The following is a 20,651-nucleotide window of genomic DNA, read 5'->3' on the forward strand; positions in this document are numbered from 1 at the left end:
CTCTTACTGTACAGCGCTCCCCACGAGCTCAGGACGCCGCCGGCTGTGCGCGAGGGGCCGGGCTCTCGGGCTGCGTGGCCTAGCGTCATCTGTCGACTCTGTTCAGTTTCGGGTGGGTTTATCTTTACCTCATTTCCTTTTGCTTCTAACTATGGACAAGGAGACGAGTTGAGGGGACAGAAGAAAAAAAAATAAGATATTCACCTCTCTGCAGAATGAAGTTCTATTCCCATTTAAACATCAAATATAGTGTAACAGTAGGGTAAACCTGCTCCAATGACTCAAGAACAAGAACGACACAAAGATGAAGTCGCCCTACGGTCATATAAACAGTAACAGGAAAAGAGTTGAACTACCACTCCATAGAGAAGGTAAGCTTCCTGAAAGCAAAAACCCTGATGGTCTTTGCCTTTATATTCCACACCCCGCCCCCGGCGCCGCACCTCCACCAGCGCAGTTTCTTCATTCGTTTATTCACCCCACTGTTAATTGAGCATCTTCTGCATATCAAGCACTGCAACAGGTTTTGGAAACGGTAAATAAAAGAAACAGCAGAAAAGAAACTGACTAGTTAGCCAAAAATCGATCCTGCAAAATTAATTCATCAAATGATCAAATACTGAATCACTAACTTGTCCGATTTACCAAATGTAATGATCAAAACCCATTTCTTTTAACTATTTATACAATTTACATAATTTTTATAGGATGGTCTTAGTTGGTCAGTTTTTATTGGCTTTTTATAGCAGCATTTTGAAGAACCATAATGTATCAAAACCTATGGATACTTCAATCTTCTCATAGACAAATTTTATATTCATAAAATGTCATATTTTACCCAATATTTTAGTTATTATCTGAAGAAATATTTGGCCTTACACAGATTTCTTCTTTAACTCATTTACAGTTCTGTCAACTCTTTAGCGTTCTGGGATTATTTTTGTCAGTTTCCTAAGACGAATACTGGCTTCAGTATACGATGCTGTTGCTTCATTATTTCCAAGCTCATTTCTAGTTTTACCTGCCATTTTAGCATTTTTAGAAATTTTAACCAAGGTTTAAATCCTTTTTTGAAAACTTCAGTTTTATGGTAACATGTAAATCAAATTTAAACTTCTGCCATTCATTTAATCTTGCCAACCCCTTATGAGCCTCTTGATTTATGCAACTTTGAATACATGTGCCCTTTTATTTTAGATTTTTTGATGCATTACAACCATGTAAAAGTACCTTAGTTTTACCTTGCTAGAAAATAAAAATTGAATCTTCAGTTCAGTTGCTCAGTCACGTTCGACTCTTTGCGACTCCATGGACTGCCGCACCCCAGACCTCCCTGTCCATCACCAACTCCCGAAGTTGACGCAAACTCATGTCCATTGAGTTGGTGGTGCCATCCAACTATCTCTGTCATCCCCTTCTCCTCCCACCTTCAATCTTTCCCAGCATCAGGGTCTTCTCCAATGAGTCGGTTCTTCGCATCAGGTAGCCAAAGTATTGGAGTTTCAGCTTCAGCATCAGTCCTTCCAATGAATATTCAGCATTGATTTCCTTTAGGATGGACTGGTTGGATCTCCTTTCTGTCCAAGGGACTCTCAAGAGTCTTCTCCAACACCACAGTTCAAAAGCATCAATTCTTCGGCACTCAGGTTTCTTTATAGTCCATCTCTCACAGCCATACATGACTACTGGAAAAACCAAAGCTTTGACTAGACGGACCTCTGTTGGCAAAGTAAAGTCTCTGCTTTTTAATAAGCTGTCTAGGTTGGTCATAGTTTTTCTTCCAAGGAGCAAGAATCTGTTAATTTGATGGCCACAGTCACCATCTGCAGTGATTTTGGAGCCCAAAAAAATCAAGTCTGCCACTGTTTCCACTGTTTCTCCATCTATTTGCCATGAAGTGATGGGACCAGATGCCATGATCTTAGTTTTCTGAATGTTGAGTTTTAAGCCAACTTTTTCACTCTCATGTTTCACTTTCATCAAGAGGCTCTTTAGTTCTTCTTTGCTTTCAGCCATAAGGGCAGTGTCATCTGCATATCTGAGGTTATTGATATTTCTCCCGACAATCTTAATTCCAGCTTGTGCTTCATCCAGTCCAGCATTTCTCATGATGTACTCTGCATATAAGTTAAATAAGCAGGGTGACAATACCCAGCCTTGACATACTTCTTTCTCGATTTGGAACCAGTCTGCTGTTTCATGTCCAGTTCTAACTGGTGCTTCTTGACCTGCATACTTCTAATTTCCATAATTGTCTAATTTTTTTCAAATATAACCATGATTAATAATCTTTTTACAATTGCTGGGGCTTTCCTGATAGCTCAGTTGGTAAAGAATCCACCTGCAATGCAGGAGACCCCGGTTGGTCAGGAAGATCCCCTGGAGAAGGGATAGGCTGCTCACTCCAGTGTTCTTAGGCTTCCCTTGTGGCTCAGCTGGTAAAGAATCTGCCTGCAATTCAGGAGACCTGGGTTTGATTCCTAGGAGAAGATCCCCTGGAGAAGGGAAAGGCTACTCACTCCAGTATTCTGGCCTAGAGAATTCCTTGGACTGAATAGTCCAAGGGGTCTCAAAGACTGAGTGACTTTCACTTTTAATATCACTTAAAATTGCTTGGTAGACTTTTGCTGTACAATTGCCACTTACAATTGGCATGGTAGACTTTTGTTTCTAGCGATTAAATTTTTAAATTTCAGCATTACACATAGGATGAGATTGTTTCAGTTGACTTAGTTTCCCCATCTTTCTGAATATCATTTGGGATTGCTCTTTAAACATTTTTACATTCTTTCACCAATCCTTCAAATGGCATATTACCTTAATTTTATATGACTAGCAATTAGTGTCTAAGATCCCTGCATTTCATATGAATTCAGTTACTCTGAATTCCTCTTCAGCAATTTGATACTTAAAGGCATGAATGTTAGATTTGGGGTACTAATCTTTAAGTTTTGATTACTGGTTATTAATTACTCTTTCTTAAATATTTGATATATACTCTAAAAGGCTAACCCATTCTGTAATCCTTAGCTTTTAACAGTCCAATATTCTTTAAAATGCTGTTAAGAAAAAATTAAAACCAACCAAAAAAACCTTCACGGAAATCATCAAAAGCTTTTAAAATATTCTCTCCAATAAAACCAGCTGTATAATTTATAACATAAAAATAAATTACACTGTTGAACTGGTACATTGCTAAATGTAGCCATCACTCCAATCACTGGACTTCAGCAAATTATTTTTGTAAGTGACTCAGAGCTAAAAATAATGAAAAAATAACAATAAAACAGCCTTGCCCCTGCCCTCATGGAGCTTACCACTGAGACAGACAGGCATGAATCAAGGAATCCTATTTCCCAGGTTAATGATATTAGGAAGGCATATTGTGGGGGAACTGCCTCATTAGGGAGGCCAGATCTGGAAGCGGAAAATTAACCAGGCAAAGCTGGGGGAAAGCAACCCTCCAGGAAGAAGGAAAAGTGTGAGCAAGGCCCAGACCTACAGCATGGATCCGGAAGAGGCCCCTGCGACTGTCGAATGAATGATCTGCTGTTTGTGACTTCAGATTCAATGAGCCCTCCCTCAGAGAATGATCCTCCTCGAAGCTAAGGGGTCCTTCGAACTGCCTCCTGCAGAGTGTGTCTGGTAGGCCTGCCCAGCTAAAATCAGCCAGGGCACAGGTGTCTACCCTCTCACCCACACAGGGAGGGCTTCTGTGTCCCTCACCCCACCCTTGGTTCTGTCTCAGAGTTTCCCTAGAACAAGTTTTTCTTGTTGAAGAGAGAGAAACTTACTGCTAGTTGCTGAAGGCATTGTCAGCCATCACCAATTCTCCACAGACAAGCATTCCTAGAGACTGTTATTAATTAGCTTCATCCTAAATAACCCCACAGAAGATCAGCTCTTGTAGCACTTGCCTGATTTTCAGGCTTATTTTCTCTGAATTTACTTCTCTGATGAGGGAAATGAGATTCTCTTCTGGGGGTGGTCTGAAATGCAGAGCCCAGAAACTCACCCCAAACTCACAGAATCAAAATTTTACAGGGAAAGGATCTGGGCCTATTCATTTTAATAACCACACCCCCGCCAGGTGTTGGCTCAGCGGGTAAAGAATCTGCCTGTGATGCAGGAGACACAGAAGATGTGGGTTCAATCCCTGGCTCAGGAAGATACCCTGGAAAAGGAAATGGCACCCCACTCCAGTATTCTCGCCTGAAAAAAAAAAAAAATCCCAGACAGAGGAGTCTGGCGGGCTACAGTCCAAAGGGTCTCAAAGAGTCGTATATGACTGGACAACTAAACACACACACAGGTAATTTTACATTGTAAAATTGGAGAACCACTGGTATGAATGTTCAATAAATAAAACTTGAAGAAAATATTGTGGCAGGGTTTATCAGATGGGTTTTTACCTGTTATTTTGAGTAATTGTTGGTTTTTCTCTTGCCTTCATGTTGGAAAATATGGGTTGGGTGAAGGGCATTGCTGGTCTTTCTCTCCTAACACCAAGTCAAATGCTTCTCTGGGAGCTCTGTTCTAGGTTCCACATGTCAGCACCGATTTGCTTTGCACACACACTGGGGCTTTAGGGTGTCTGGATCTTGGCATATCCCAGGCTGAGAGCCACAGGTCCTCAGCGGGCTAGGGGAACACCTCTTTCATGCCTGAGCCCATCTCCCTGCATCAACTATTTCCATGCTCAATTGTGGGGCAGCACCTTCCCCACAAGAAAAATGTCTGCGCCTTCACTCAGCATCTTTTCATTTCCTAACTGCCCTCCTAGACCACGCGCAGTATATAAATTAGGTAGAAACGAGATTTCTAGGTAAGATATTTTTGGTTGACATCCATAGCATTATTGCCCAGGGCCCCTAGAGTTTGGTTTGCTCTGGGTAAGCAGTTCCCATAAAGGTGTACAAATACCCACTGGGTTCAAGTCTTCCATGGGAAGTTCACTTAGGAGAGGAGTCAAAGGAAACTGTGAAGCTAGAGAAAAGGAAGAAGTATTAAGAGCTCAGATTATGGATTGAAACAGACCTTGGTCCTCCTCCTGCTCTTTCCCAGAATTGTAGTATAACTTGGGAAAGCCATCCAGCTGCTCAGCGTAGTTCCCTCCCAGTGACATGGGAGTAATAATAGCTTTTCCCTCACGTCGTGACGATCAAATGAGACAATGTTTATAAAGTCCTCAGTACATCTGGCACACAACCCTCAAATATTTTCAGTTAGCTTTCATAATTTTTAAAATAAACTGACTAGTCCTGCCTGATAACCTGAATGGCAAACAAACATTATAGAGTTTATCTATCTTTAACCAAACAAGGGTACAAAGTGAGAAATCCCATGATGTCACCTATATTACACACAACCTTTTTGCTCTAGAAAGAGGGGCACTTGGTGGTACCTGGTTATTTCTCAAGGAATGAGGCACAACAGAAGCACAAGGGACTTTCTGTGTGTGTACCTGAAAGTTTTGGGGCTCTTCGTTTACAGCTCTTTGCTATCATAATGGGCTTTCCTGGTGGTTCAGTTGATAAAGAATCCGCCTGCAATGCAGGGGACTACCTGCAATGGAGGGGACTGCCTGCAATGCAGGAGACCTGGGTTCTACCCCTGGGTCGGGAAGATCCCTGGAGAAGGAAATGACAACCCACTCCAGTATTCATGCCTGGGAAATCCCATGAACAGAGGAGCCTGGCAGGTTACAGTCCATGGGGTTGTTCAAGAGTCAGACACGACTTAGCAATTAAATCACCACCAATGATAGATCGATAAGAGTCTTACAGGTAAAATTTATTCACTCAAGAGGTATTTATTGTATACTCACAATGTGTAAGGCACTAAATTGGTTTAGACTGGATCCTCCCAAGATGTCTACAGTTACTCAGGGTGACGAAATATATAAAAACAACAGAGAGGTTGAAAGACAAGTTGCTTTCACAGTTCAGAAGAGGGACAGATTCCTTCTTAGCAGGACAACAGAAAGCTTTATGGAGAAGACAACATTTAACCTAGGACTTGAATGAGGAAAAGGAATTGGACAACCCGATGTGGGAGTGAGGAGATCCCCAAAGAGAAGGCCTAGTGAAGCCAGGAGGTAGGAGAAGAGACACAGAAAACATCATCTATTAGTTTGAGTGAACTACAGTGAGATACTTTTCACTGAAGTTTTCCATGGAAACGCGAGGCATTTACTTGGGAGTTTCCTAGGGAAACAAGAAAGCTTCTTTATTAACGTAGACAGTTAAAACAGGAAGAATCCCCTACATACGTATTCTACCCAGTTTTTGAAAGAGGTTATCCCTTGGTAAAGACTTCCCTGATGGCTCAGATGGTAGAGAATCTGCCTGCAAGGCAGGAGACCTGGGCTCAATCCCTGGGTCAGGAAGATTCCCTGGAGCCCCAGAGAAGGTAGTGGCTGCCCACTCCAGCATTCTTGCCTGGAGAATCCCAGGGACAGAGGAGCCAGGCTGACTATAGTCCATGGGGTCGCAGAGTCAGACATAACTGAACGACTAAGCATGCACGCGTCCCTTGGTAAATATTCCAGGTGAAAATATTGTCATTAGATTTTTAGGGCAATGATATAAAACCTCCAATGATGCAGAGACTAACAGTTTAACATACAACAGATTTTCACCATTTGTGCCATCCTTTTTTTTTTTCTTTCTTTCTTATTTTAATTAACTATAAAGCCCTACTGTGTACCTCTCAGAATGTGGTGAAGATTTTGTTAGTTGATCAGGACGTGAACTATGTCATGAAAAGAATTATCCAGTAGTGCACTCCTTGGTTCTGCAGCTCTGTCCCTTGTTTCAACAATATTTGGACAGAACAGACCCCAGGGACACGCCTTGCTCCAGCCTCAGACCACCCCAACAGTTGCAACCTTCGAATCAGCCAATCAACCATCCTTGGCCACTGGGACCAGTTTTCTGAGGTTATTTCCTTATTACCGATCACCATGAACTTCCAGGTCGTCAGAATTATTCCACGGAGGTGGAGGCCGCCGTCAATATACACCTACGGGTCTCCGATACCTACCTCTCTCCGGGCTTCTGTTTCCACCAGGAGAATGTGGTTCTGGAGGGCGTGGGACCATCTTTTCCGCGAAATGGGCGAGGAGAAGCGCGAGGATGCCAAGCGTCTCTTAAAAATGCAAAACCAGTACTGCTGCCACGCAGTCTACCAGGACGTGCAAAAGCCATCTCAAAATGAGTGGGGTCAAACCCAGGACACTATGGAAGCCGCCATGCCCAGGGAGAAGGGCCTAAACCAGGCCCTTTCAGATCTGCGCAGCCTGGGTTCAGCCCAGCAGACCTCCACCTCTGACTTCCTGGAAAGCCGCGTCCTCGAAGAGCAGGTGAAACTCATCAAGATGGGCGACCACGTGACTAACCTCTGCACGCTGATTGGTCCCCAGGCTGGGCTGGGCGAGTATCTCTTGGAAAGGCTCACCCTTAGGTAGGACTAGGAGCCTCCATGCCCAGCGGCCTTTGGGGAAACCCTCTGATATCAGGGCTTCTGCTTGAAGCCTCTCTCTGCAGCCACAAGGCAGCCTTTTAACCACCCTGGAGCCCTCTCCGAAGCCGTGGACCAAATTGATACAGGCTTTTTGCGGGGAGCGGGAAGAATTACCCAGCTGATCACCGTGACTAGAACATTTGGGCTTCCCAGGTGGCGCAGAGCTAAAGAATCTGCCTGCTGATGCCGGAGACGCAGGAGATGCGAATTTGATCTCTGGGTCGGGAAAATCCCCTAGAGGAGGACATGACAACCCACTCCAGTATTTTTGCCTGGAAAATCCCATGGACAGGGGAGCCTGGCAGGCTGTAGTCCACAGGTTTGCGAAGAGTCAGACACAACTTAGCGATTGATCACGCACACAGTATGAAAATGCAGTTGACATTTCTCTGTGTTCTAACATTCCAATATATTACAGTTGTTTTTATAACCCTTGCATATACCCCACAAAGATAGGAATGAAATTTTACCCATAGTCCACTCCACTACATTGTTCTTTAGGAAGTCCGGTAGAAACATTTCACGAAGGAATAATTAGAAAAATGTTATAACTCACAGTCTTTCATTTTAAAATAGATTCTTGCAATTTCCTGGGTTAACTATAAATCATCTTGAATGGTAAAACTCTAATTTTGACTTGTTATTTGTTCCATTGGTTTAAAAAAAAAGAGTGAAAATAGAACAGAAATCACGCACAATTCTTTCTGGGCAGTGGCTATGCAGTTTGTTAAAGTTCTTAAGCATGACCTTTGGGCAAAAGCAATAATACAATGACCCAGAAACCTCCCTGGAGCTTGTTGTGAGAGAGAGTAGCAAACAAGCCTTGTTTGTAAAGTGAGAGAGGCCTGGTATCTGCTTGCTCTGTGAGAACATCATTTACCCAGATTAGATTAACAATAACTAATTGGGGCTATTTCCAATTTTGCAGTATCACAGGTTGGATTCAACAGATGAGCTAGGTCATTTGCTAATGAGTTGCTTTCATTATAGCATTTGGCAGAGGAATTTTTGGCATCACTGGATGATCTGAGTAAAAAGTCCTGTGTGCTTAGGTCTTAGGTAAAATGAAAATTAGGAGAGACTGTTCTTCCCTTTAGCTAAAAAATAATCCCCAAACATAATTTTAAAGACCAAAAAAAGTTACTGAGCTAGAAAAGGTGCCTAGGAAAATAATAAAATTCTTGAACCTTAAGATATTATGTGGAATACTTAGAATATGCAAATAAAATGTGTGAAGAATGGAAATAAGAAAGGACTTAGAAGTGTGAAAGAGAACATATAAGAGACCTGCTAAAGTAGTTAAATCTGGTCAGAGAACTCAGGAAAGTGGTCAGTGGATGAAAGAAACTTTCTTCTTTGTTTGAACAGCTAGCCTTTAAATGATTATATATTATCTTAAATTTTTTTAGAATAACTTTTGACACATTGTTCAAGTGTTCTTGTAGTGTTTGCTTTATTATTATTTTTATTCACAATGAGCTTACTTCAAATGAATTTTTGCAAGTTGTTGGATTACAAATGATAAGTGAAAAAAATAAATACATAGAACCCTATAAGAAAGCAGTTGGAGTGGGGTGGGCTAAGGGAGATTAAAACAAAATATTTCACTGCTCTGACTTTTACTCATTCCTTTTTTATATTCTACATTCTAAACCTCTTAGAATCACTCTGCAGATTTCATAATTTCAGTTTTACCAAACTCATCCACCTTGTAATTATGAATATATGGACATAATTAACTGAATCACTTTGAGAGAAGAAAAAAAATACCCTATTTAAGGCTAATTAGATGAATCATGAATGCCTGGAAGAATGCATTTCAATAAGGTGAAAAACTTTGGATAAAAATTAATGAAGTTTCCAAATGCATTTGACCACAGAGAATATTGATAAACATTCATTCCATGCAGATTATTGAATTGTATTGATTTAGAAACTCAACGTATCAACAGCGCCATTGCCTCCAGAGGAGACCTGATTGCACTTACATGTCACATTCATAAAAAACATGGTGTACTAATTGGGAGTCTCCCGCCATCTGCACACTTGCTTCCAGGCGCACATGAAATGATCAATGGGAAAGCAGGGTCAGTCCAGGCAGACTGTGAGTGAAATTAAAATAATAAAATGTCTAAACATTTAACTGCAAATAGGAAATCTTTATACCCACCCACACCCTATTCTGTAGCATAAAGCTAAGGCACAATTATTCATATACCTCAAGTAATTTGCAGGCTCCATACAAAATCTCATTTAAAATAAGAAATTGCTATTTCTGCACATTTATTCTACCAAATGCCAGCTAATTGCTGCAATGGCCATTATAAAGAATAATTTTCGCTTAGTGAAAAAAAAAAAGGAATGAAGAGAACATTTTCTGGTTTTGTTCCACTGCGAAGGCTCTATTCAGTGAATGCTGAATGCACAGCGTTTCACTGCTACATTTATTATGCTAAGAGGTCAAGTATTACACAGCATCTTGTATTACGCTTTGCATGCTAAGTATTTCACTTCACAAATTGACCCTCCGGTGTACTTACTACATAATGCTTTAAAAACCCAGCTAAAACGCAGGACAATTAGCAATACTTTCACTCCCAGTGAACAATGGGAACACCAATGTAGGTGATTGCATTTACAGTGTAGCTTTCTTCACAAAACATTTTTGACACATTAAGGTACTTTGGAATTGTGCAGTACCAGTCCTCTCTTGTGAATGGCTTTCCAGCATTTGCAGAGAGAAACAGTTACTGTATGTTAGCGCTTAATTGAAAAGAATTCAGCCACGGCCTATGAAGCACCAATTAGGGTGATATTATATCATAAAAAGCTGTAATATCCATTTTCAGACTTGTGCATCAGCCAATACAAAGTAGGACACAATTAAAAAGGTATACAGTTTAAACTCTTGAAACTGTTAAATTTAATTAGGAGTTCAGTATGGGGAAAAAAAAAAAGTGGGGGTGGGGTAGAGAGAAAAGGAAGTTCTCCGCAGAGCTGGAGGGCCAGCAGGCACTAGCCACCCAGGAGGACCGCAGAAGATGGTCCTTCCTGTTTAAAACACCTTGAGTTAATACAAGGTATTTGCTTTGCCCCAGTGACTATTTCTTCAGGTCAGATGAATATTCATGCTTGTCCTCGGGAAGCGCTGCTTTCCAGTAATTCTGGTATCTGCTGGTGCCTGGGAGGGAGAGAAGGCAGAACCTGCTCTGGCCAGGGAAGTGGGAACACGGTACTGATGAGTCTCTTGCCCACACAGATCAAACACAATTAAAAGGGAGCTAAATGCATTGCTTTTCACGAAGAAATTCACAGATAATTGTGAAATAAAATGGACATGGCCAGATTGGTATAAGTGTCTTTGCAGGCTTGGCTCCGAATGTAATGTTTAAATACAGGAACCTGCATGAAATCCCACATTGAGGTGACAGCCGGCAGGTAATTATCAGTAAAACAACATTATCAAAGTTCTTGTGCATAGCGTGTTTGATGGACTGGAGTGCTTCTCCGTACAAATCCCACTAATATCCATTTCAATCTGTTTTAATATGTTCACAAGTTGGGGCTTATTTTGAATTCCACTGGGTAAATGAGGACAGCACACTTTGAATTTGCATACTATACACATTTCTTTCATTTATAAAGGGTTTCCTGGGTTTTTTTTTTTTTTTTTAAAGGAAACTGCTAACATCCAGGATCCAAAAACATTCCTTCACTATAACTAGATTGAAAATATAAAGTAACTTGTTTATTCATTGTATTTACTCCATTTGAAGGTATATAACAGGTCTAAGAAAAATGGTCTTTATTATGTTCAAAGAAGAAAAAAGTGATTTTAATGATTTATCAGTGATCACACAATTTTCTAAGGTTTCAAGGTGTTGAAATGAAAGGTTAATTTATTATTTTTCAAGTCTGTGTTTGAAAACTGCTGGTGAAAAAGTCCTCATCTCTGATTTGGGGAGGTTTCTCTTCAATCCACAGGTCACTCCAGGCCTTTTTAAAGTTCCACCTCTATCCTGTCCAACAAATAAGCAGACCTGAAGTTGACATTTTATTGATGAGGCAAGTTTGGGATGATCTAAAACCAGATATTCCACGTTCCCTTCTTTCTCAGCCAACTCTTCATGACCTTTAAAAGAAATCAGCAAACAGAAAAGAGGTGTCCATTAAAAATCCAAGGATGCTCCCCTTCTCAAACGCACTCTGAGTCCTAGATAATTCAGAAGACACAGTCATTACTTTGGAGCAATATCTGATATTCAGTTTTGTTTCTAATGCTTTAAATTAAATTAAAACATTAATAAAATAGTGATAGTATTGTGGAAGTCTGCAGTAAGGTTATATTAAATTGTACATGCTGGTTTTATTTTATTGGTTGTACATATAATGAGAAATATTTTTACTAGGAGATTCTGCCTTTGAAAAGGGGGTCAATCAACAGATTCTAAGGTAGTACTGGTCTGAAGATGTCTTCTCTTTTAGTGAAAGTAGAACCAGCACATTTGATGAATGTGATTAACATGTGAGGAATTTTAAGGGATATGATAATGCTTGAGCAACTACATAGGAATTAAACACTGAATAGTCTAGATTCTAGACCTCTCTATCCAACCCCATTTCTGTGTTAGATCCCCCTTCCAAAATGAACAAGATGGGAGGTTCAGTTCATAAGTTTTAATGACAGTTCAGTAGCTTGTTGTATTAAGATTCTTTCTGAGATGACAGGAGATTTTACAAATGTTTTCCTGAGTTCATTTTCTAACTAATGGTATTTTTAAAATTCTCAACCTCTGAGGGGGCTGAAAGAATTAAGTATCTGATGTGGTCTGGAACTGATCTGATGATGAAAATTGCTATTGAGATACTGAAAATCTTTTTTTTTTTTTTAATGGACGAGAAATGTCTCTTCCTCCACTAATCAGCTCTATCAAAAAGATACAAAATGGCTTAGGTGGCTGTACCTCATTTTTCCTTTCATTGTAGTGTTTTATCTTCTTTATACCTAGAGCTCACTCTACTGCTCAAGAAACCATCAAATGTTCATTCACTATAAGTGCCCATCTATACTATAGAAGTAGTAGAAGTAGCAGTATACCAGTTGACTTGGGGACATCTTCTGGAGGCATTGCCCAGTGAGAGGAGTATATAATATGGTCCTATTTTTCAAAAAGAAAAAAAAAGGCCCCAAGAAGCCCGTTCATGGGAATGTATATATATACATATTACTGCATACCTATATATACTTACATAGGATTACATGGTCATAGATTAAAAATATGCAAAGATGTAAGCTAGTTTGATAGCAAGGGTTGTGTCACAGGTAAGGGTAGCAGGAAAAGAGATGAGAAGGAAGGAGATATGAAAAGGAAAAAGAAAAAATAGTCTGCACAAAACCCCAACATTTGTGCTGTAATCCCATTCATTCATTAATGCAAAGACTTACATATAATGTATGCATGCATGCTAAGTCACTTCAGTCATGTCCAACTCTTTTGCCAGGCTCCTTTGTCCATGGAGGGCTTCCCAGCTAGCTCAAATGGTAAAGATCCTACCTGCAAAGTGGGAGACCCGGGTTTGATTCCTGGGTCAGGAAGATCCCCTGGAGAAGGGCATGGCAACCCACTCCAGTATTCTTGCCCGGGTCGCAAAGAGTCAGACACGACTGAGCAACTAACACTTCACTTTTGTCCATGGGATTCTCCAGGCAAGAATACTGGAGTGGGCTGCCATGCACTCCTCCAGGGGATCTTCCCAACCCAGGGATCAAATGTATATGTACACATAATTTTTAGTTATAATAAAAATACAAATTTGATGGTATAATTACAAATGAAACATTCCAAACTAATGGCACTGACTATGATTTAGGCTTTTAGATTGTGGGAAGTCAATCAGAGAAGTTCTCACCTAGCTCAGTCTCCAAAGTTCATTACAGTTGCTGTTAGCTAACCATTGTTTATTAATGGTTCATTTTTATTTAAGGGCTTTTTTTTCCTTTTTTGGCTGTGTCGGGTCTTAGTTGCATCAAGCAGGATCTCCCGAGTTGAGGAGTGCAGGCTTAGTAGTTGTGGCACTTGGGCTTAGTTGCTCTGTGGCAAGTGGGATCTCAGTTCCCCAATCAGGGATCAAACCCTTACCCCCTGCATTGCAAGGCAGATTCTTAACCACTGGACCACCAGGGAAGTCTGTTCATAATTTTATTAATGATGGTTTCACTTGCGTTTTCTTCTAACTGATAAGCCAAGGCAAAGATTTGTAGCAGAAATTGATAGACATCTGGACTGGATCTTCCATAGAAACAAAACCACTTGTTTTACAGAAAAGTAGACTCAGGGAAGCTGTGAACCTGGTTGTGGCCTAGAAATTTTACTACAACTGTTTTCCTTTAATTGTGGACGTTGTTACTCCTGCAAACCATTTTCAGCCTCTAGTCAACCATATTGCAAGCAGAGATGCCCTAAAACAATTATTTTTAAAAATTGTTAAAAAAAACAATTTTCAAAAATTGTAAGCTTTCATCCTTAATGCAGGTATCTGGTGTCTCTCAAGGTTGCCCAACATTTCAAAGTAGTGAAGATGCCAATAAAGAAACTCATAGATTTCTAGTTTCCATCACTTGGCCCTGACTATTTGCCTAGGCTTCTACAACCAAACTGGTGAGACAGAGAGAATACGTGACAGTAATGCCAGCTCCTCAGTGACTTGAGGCCAGTCACTTTCTCTCCCTGCAGCCTAGTGTCTCATGTGGTCGCTAACACATGACCTCAGAGAAACCTGTTCTTTTACTTACTAGCATTTATAATAACTTGTAGTTATATTCTTTCAGGCTTATTTGTTTAATCAATGGTCCTCTCCACTAAGACATAATCTCTATACAGATAGGGACAATATACTAGTACCCCAACATCCAGCATAGTAGCTGACACACTTGGTTAAAAATTAACTGATTTAATTGATGAGTGAGTATATGAGAAAAGTGATCTTAAAGTATCCCCTTGACTTTTATAGTTTATGACCCTCTAAATGCATGAAACTGATTTTTTTTTAATTGGACCATAATTCCATCATTCTCCCCAAACATCATCTAGTAGATTAAGTGCCTAAGTGAGCTTGGTTCTTTTCTGCACAGTTGCTCTGAAACACAAAACAAGCAAAAAAAAAATCCCTAGACCTAGTCATAGTAGTCCCATACCTCTGTCGAGGGTCAGCAAGATACCATTTCTGCTCATTTTTGTTGTATCTTAGCAGAGCTACAACTCCTGCGAGATAGATACTTGTTGTATGTCCTAAAAAAATATTCCACCTTCTCTTGCTATTTTGTTTCTGGATCTTAAAATCCTAATAGTAATCAAGGCATTCCTAGAAGGAAAGGATTCATAGAAGGAAGAAGACTTAGAATTATCTAGTTCAGTGATTTGCAAGCTATATTTTAGAAGTGGAACCCTATTTTATGAAAAGAAATTGTCTGCATAAACTCAATATTTCTATGTGTTAAGGGAAGGGAGAGAAAAGGAGAGACAGAGAAGGAGGGAGGAAGAGCAGAAGGAAGGAATAAAAGAAAGAAACGCTCTGTCCTGGTTGCTGTGAGAACAGGAACTCCTGAGTCCTGCTCCTCAAACTGCTTCCACCTCCACCTTGGGCTCCTGCTCCACCACCCTCTCTGCCCTCTCCACCTGCCCTGCTGGTCCACGGTGTCCCTTAAGGTACCATTAAGACCAGTCATTACAAATAGCTTGAAAGCCACTAGTTGGAACAAATACCTCCTTTTTTAAAATTTATTTTTAATTGGAGGATAATTGATTTACAATCTTGTGTTGGTTTCTCCTTTTAACAAATAAGGAAACTAAGACTTAATGGCTGTCACATTCCTCTTTAGTATTCCTAATCCTTCCTTCCAAAAGTCAACCCATTTTCTTTTTGTTTCTTATTAGCAAGTTACTCTGTACATTTATCACCAAGATAATTTTAATGGACTCCAGATCATCATGGTTCAGCAGATTCTTCCTTTTAGGTAAACCACCATAATTTAATTTTACTCATATAGTTTTATTTCAATGAAATTTTCAAAAATGAAAAATTTTTGTATCTCACAGGCACTGCTTTCCTATTACAAAAATATAAAATTTGTTTTCAAATAAAAACAACATTAACCCTTATAATCACAAGTCTAAATTTTACTTATGTTCATTATGAAGATACAGAGAGAATTAAAAGAAGGTATCATTTAATATTGTCAAATGAAACAAAGATCTCCTTCTCCAAATAAAGTGGATGTAGATATGGTTACTTAACAAAGAAAAAGCTACGTCTACCAAAGCACAGACATGAAGTTATTGATCTGGACTTGGCACAATGACAAACTACTCTCAAATCTTCCTCTTCCCAATTAAGGTGTCTCTCTTGAACTGATTGAAAGCTGTTTGATAAGTATACTTTTTTCAAGATGGTATGCTCAGTTGGGGGTCTTTTTATTAAACTGAAATTCCATCATTAGCTTTGACTAGTACCAGCTGCTGTATAAATTCTGTGTTGATGTAGACCTCCACTGGTATTCCAAATATTGCAGGTGAATCTCTGACTCCAAAATCCTCAATCATGCAATATGAATAATTAACATCTGATAAATGCAGAATGGAAAGAGCTCTCATTAGAAGACACTGTGCTAAGTCGCTTCAGTCCTGTCTGACTCTGCGATGCTATGGGCTATAGCCTGCCAGGCTCCTCTGTCCATGGGATTCTCCAGGCAAGAATACTGGAGTGGGTTGCCATGTCCTCTTCCAGGAGAAGACACTGTAGTAGGGTCTTAATCCCGTCTCAGCTCCTCAGAACACTGAACTAAATAGGACTTTAGTTGTGGGCGGGGGAGGCGGGTGGAAAAGGCATTTCTAAATCTCTCTGCTTCCTGATTTTGCCCTATACCTGACTAGAAATGGAAACATTAGACACAAGATGAAAGGTTTTAGTTTTGCAGCAAACTTAAAGACAGAATCCAAGATTTAGCACGGTCCAACTAATGTTTATGTGAGCATTCTAATTCCTGACCAATTCCAAAGAATTTAGAGCTCATTCCAGCCATAATTGTTTACCCTTCTAAATAGTTTACAGTTTGTCATTATTTTAACACAAAGGCAAAACTTTCCCATTGATGAATCTAATAACATATTTACGAGATAAATGGTAATAAGGCAGGACAGAAGAATCTTAGGAAAGTTCTTTGCAATGATGAAATTATAAAAAACATCTACTTTATATATGAGGTGTGCCTAGTGAGACTTTTCCTAAATATAGTTGGTATGTTCAGGAGATAAGTTTTAAGTCATGATAAACTTGAATCTGTGAAATAATAAAATATATTAAAATGAAACATGCCATGATAGTACAGTGGTAGACAGCAGACTGTTCTGGAGCTCAATGTCTGAGCCTCAGTTTCCTCATCAGTAAAATGGGAATAATATCAATATCAGCCTTATGGGGCTTCCCTGGTGACTCAGATGGTAAAGAATCAGCCTGCAATGCAGGAGACCTGGGTTCAATCCCTTTGTTGGGAAGATCCTCTGGAGAAGGCAATGGCAACCCACTCCAGTGTTCTTGCCTGGAGAATCCCATGAACAGAGGAGCCTGGTGGGCTACAGTCCATGGGGTTGCAAAGAGTCAGACACGACTGAGTGACTAAGCGTGCGCGTGCACGCGCGCGCACACACACACACACACACACACACACGCGCTCGTGAGGTTATTATGTAATTCATGCACAGGAATATAACTAATAAAACAAAGTTGAAAAAAGTTTAAATCTAAGATGGATGGACAAACAAGAAAATGTTAAGTACCAATCCATAATTTGTGTTTTACTAGCTGATCATTCTGAGATAGTAAACTGTAAAATAAATTGCATTAGTATTATCCACCAAACACCTGCCACAACTTGTAACTCCCCCTCAGTGGATGAGTATTTGATGATAATTACCTCTTATTAGTCAGTGGTAAGGATGACTGCATACCCAGATAATCAAAAAACTCCTTTTCAGACCACAGGATCATATTAACTTGAAGCCAATATAGAGGAGAAAAAAGTTCTTTCTGATTTACTTCTACTACACTCGGAGCTGAAACACAGTAAAAACAGATATAGATTAGACTCAGGAACAGCAAGAAGACTAGGTAAAAGGATTTGCTGTTCCACGGGAAGAGAATCTGCTCAAAAATGAAGCCAGTGCGTTTCTTTCAGTGAATATTCTTAATAGCAACACCTCGGCTTCTGACATCCGGCTTATCTGTGATGGGTCACTGGAAGCAGTAGGCAAGCACCATCTCTGGACTTGGCACAGACAGTGAGACAGGGAGGGGTCTTGCTTTTCCCTCTCCTTGGGCCTGTTCTGGGTAAATGGAGTATTACCTTTTGTGCCCGTGATAATACGCTAATATGTTCATCCACATGTGTCATCAGATCTCTTCAGGATTAAGTTATAGCCTGTCTCCTGTCATGGCCAAGAATGGAAGGGCCAGAACCATTAAATGAATAATAGTAAGCACTCACTAGAGTTTCCCAAGGGGCGCTAGTGGTAAAGATCTGCCTGCCAGTGCAGGAGATGCAGAAGACACAGGTCTGATCCCTGGGTCTGGGAGATCCCCTGGAGGAGGAAATGGCAACCTACTCTAGTATCCTGCAGGAGAATCCCATGGACAGAGAAACCTGGCAGGCTTCATTCCATGGCAAGCTTCTCTGTCCATGAGGTCACAAAGAGTCAGACAGGACTGAATGTCTGAGCACGATCGCTTCAAACACTCACTAAATGTTTTTTGTTACTATCAGTGTTATCTTTATCTTTGGCAGGAATGAGGCAGACCAGCAAGGATTTGTTCCTAGAACCAAGAATGGGCTCTCTCATGTCAAGGAGGCGGGCCATCATAGGATACCTGCAGTGGAGGGTGGTAGGCGAAGGTCTGGTCCTGTGAACACAGTACCTGCAGTTGATGATGACAGACAGGCAGCAGATGGTGTCTGGGAGGGCTGCTAGTCACAGTCAGGGCCTGTACTTTCCAAACACAACTCCAGGGAGACAGGAGATCCGGGAGTGCCACTCATCACCTCTGATGATAAAGGGCAGGATTAGTCTGAGACCTGAGGCTGGGAGACAGGAAAGTGACATGGGAAAGGTGGGTCAAGAGGGAAATGGGGGAAGAATTAAAGAACCAAGAAGGGGGTTACAGTGCATTTCTGAGGGCAGCCGCTTGGTATTATGAACTGGAAGAGAGGAGGAAATAGGTTATAATAGAGACTTTAGAAGGAATGAGCAGGCTACACGTTTGGTCCAGGTGAACACTGGATGTCCCAGCTGGTCCCCACTGATCTCTTCTCCCTTCAGTCTATGTAATAAATGTTAATTCGGTCCTGATCCTTTAAATGTGATTGCCCTAAACTCATTGAAGTTTCATCCATGTTGTAGTTTTAACAGTCTTGGTAAATCTTAAGCATGCATGCCTGCACTGGTATTTCTCTCTTAGATTATAAACTTTTAGAATATAGGGATCAAATCTATATAGTTCTCTCTGAATAGTGACTAGGTGAAAGCCTTTGACTGAGTGGATCACAACAAACTGTGGAAAATTCTTAAAGCGATGGGAATACCAGACCACCTTAATCTGTCTCCCGAGAAACCTGTATGTGAGTCAAGAAGCAACAGTTAGAACCAGACATGGAACAATTTGGACTGGTTCCAAATTGGGAAATGAGTACCTCAAGGCTGTATATTGTCTCCCTGTTTATTTAACTCACTTGCAGAGTACATCATGCACAATGCCAGACTGGATCAGTCACAAGCTGGAATCAAGATTGCTGAGAGAAGTATCAACAACCTCAGATATGCAAGTGATACCACTCTAATAGCAGAAAGTGAAGTGGAACTAAAGAGCCTCTTGATAAGGGTGAAAGAGGGAGAGTGAAAAAGCTGGTTTGAAACTCAACACTAAAAAAAAAAAAAACTAAGATCATGGCCTCTGGTCCCATCACTTCATGGCAAATAGAAAGGAAAAAAGTGGAAGCAGTGACAGGTTTTCTTTTCCTGGGCTCCAAAATCACTGCATATGGTGACTGCAGCCATGAAATTAAAAGATGCTTGTTCCTTAGAAGAAAAACTATGATAAACCTAGACAGCATATTCAAAAGCAGAAACATCACTTTGCCAACAAAGGTCCATCTAGTCAAAGCTATGGTTTTTCCAGTAGTCATGTACAGATGTGAGCTGGACCATAAAGAAGGCTGAGTGCCAAAGAATTGATGCTTTCAAACTATGATGCTAGAGGAGACTCTTGAGAGTCCCTTGGACAGCAAAGAGATTAAACCAGTCAATCCTAAAGGAAATCAACCTTGAATATTCATTGGAAGGACTGATACTGAAGCTGAAGTTCCAATACTCTGACTACCTGACAAGAAAAGCTGACTCATTGGCAAAGACCCTAATGCTAGGAAAGTTTGAAGGCAAAAGGAGAAGAGGGTGGCAGAAGATGAGATGATTAGATAGCATCACTGAATCAACGGACATGAATTTGAGCAAACTCTGGGAGATAGTGAAGAACCAGGAAGACTGGCATGCTGCAATCCATGAGGTCGCAAAGAGTCAGACATGACGTAGCAACTGAACAACAACCAAACAGCAAACAACCGAACAGTGTGTAACATTACAAACAAATAGATGATTAGTATTGTAAATATAAGGAAGAGGATGCTACTTACAAAATATAAAAGATGAATGAGTCAAAAAGCCCCCCACTTTGGTGAAAAGTTAGTACTGTGCTGATGAAAAAACAGCCGTATCACTTTCAATCCTTAATATGAAACTAGCTTTCTTATTCCTCTGAAAATGTTTAACATTGTAGTCTCACTTCTAGAAGCCTGGTGTAGGGAAATAATCAGCAACAGGAACAAAGATTTGTTTGGAAACACAGGAGCACCTAGATGCCTAACAGTGGAAAAATGGCCAAGTGAAGTTTGGTATATCTGTAAGGTGGAACTATCTAGCAGTTATCAAAAATCATAGTTAAAACAGTAACATTAAAATAGCAAGTGAAAAGAATATATACAGTATGTTTTCAACTGTATTTTTCCAAAAGCATAGAATTATTGG

The 20,651-nt window shown here is 40.4% G+C and overlaps 1 pseudogene; it reads left to right on the forward strand.

Annotated features, from left to right (window-relative positions):
• The first annotated feature begins 304 nt into the window (after window positions 1–304).
• Window positions 305–7,468, forward strand: LOC133068036 (ferritin light chain-like; annotated as a pseudogene).
• The last annotated feature ends 13,183 nt before the right edge of the window (window positions 7,469–20,651 follow it).

Source organism: Dama dama, chromosome 13 (assembly GCF_033118175.1).
Source record: "Dama dama isolate Ldn47 chromosome 13, ASM3311817v1, whole genome shotgun sequence".
Taxonomy (NCBI): domain Eukaryota; kingdom Metazoa; phylum Chordata; class Mammalia; order Artiodactyla; family Cervidae; genus Dama; species Dama dama.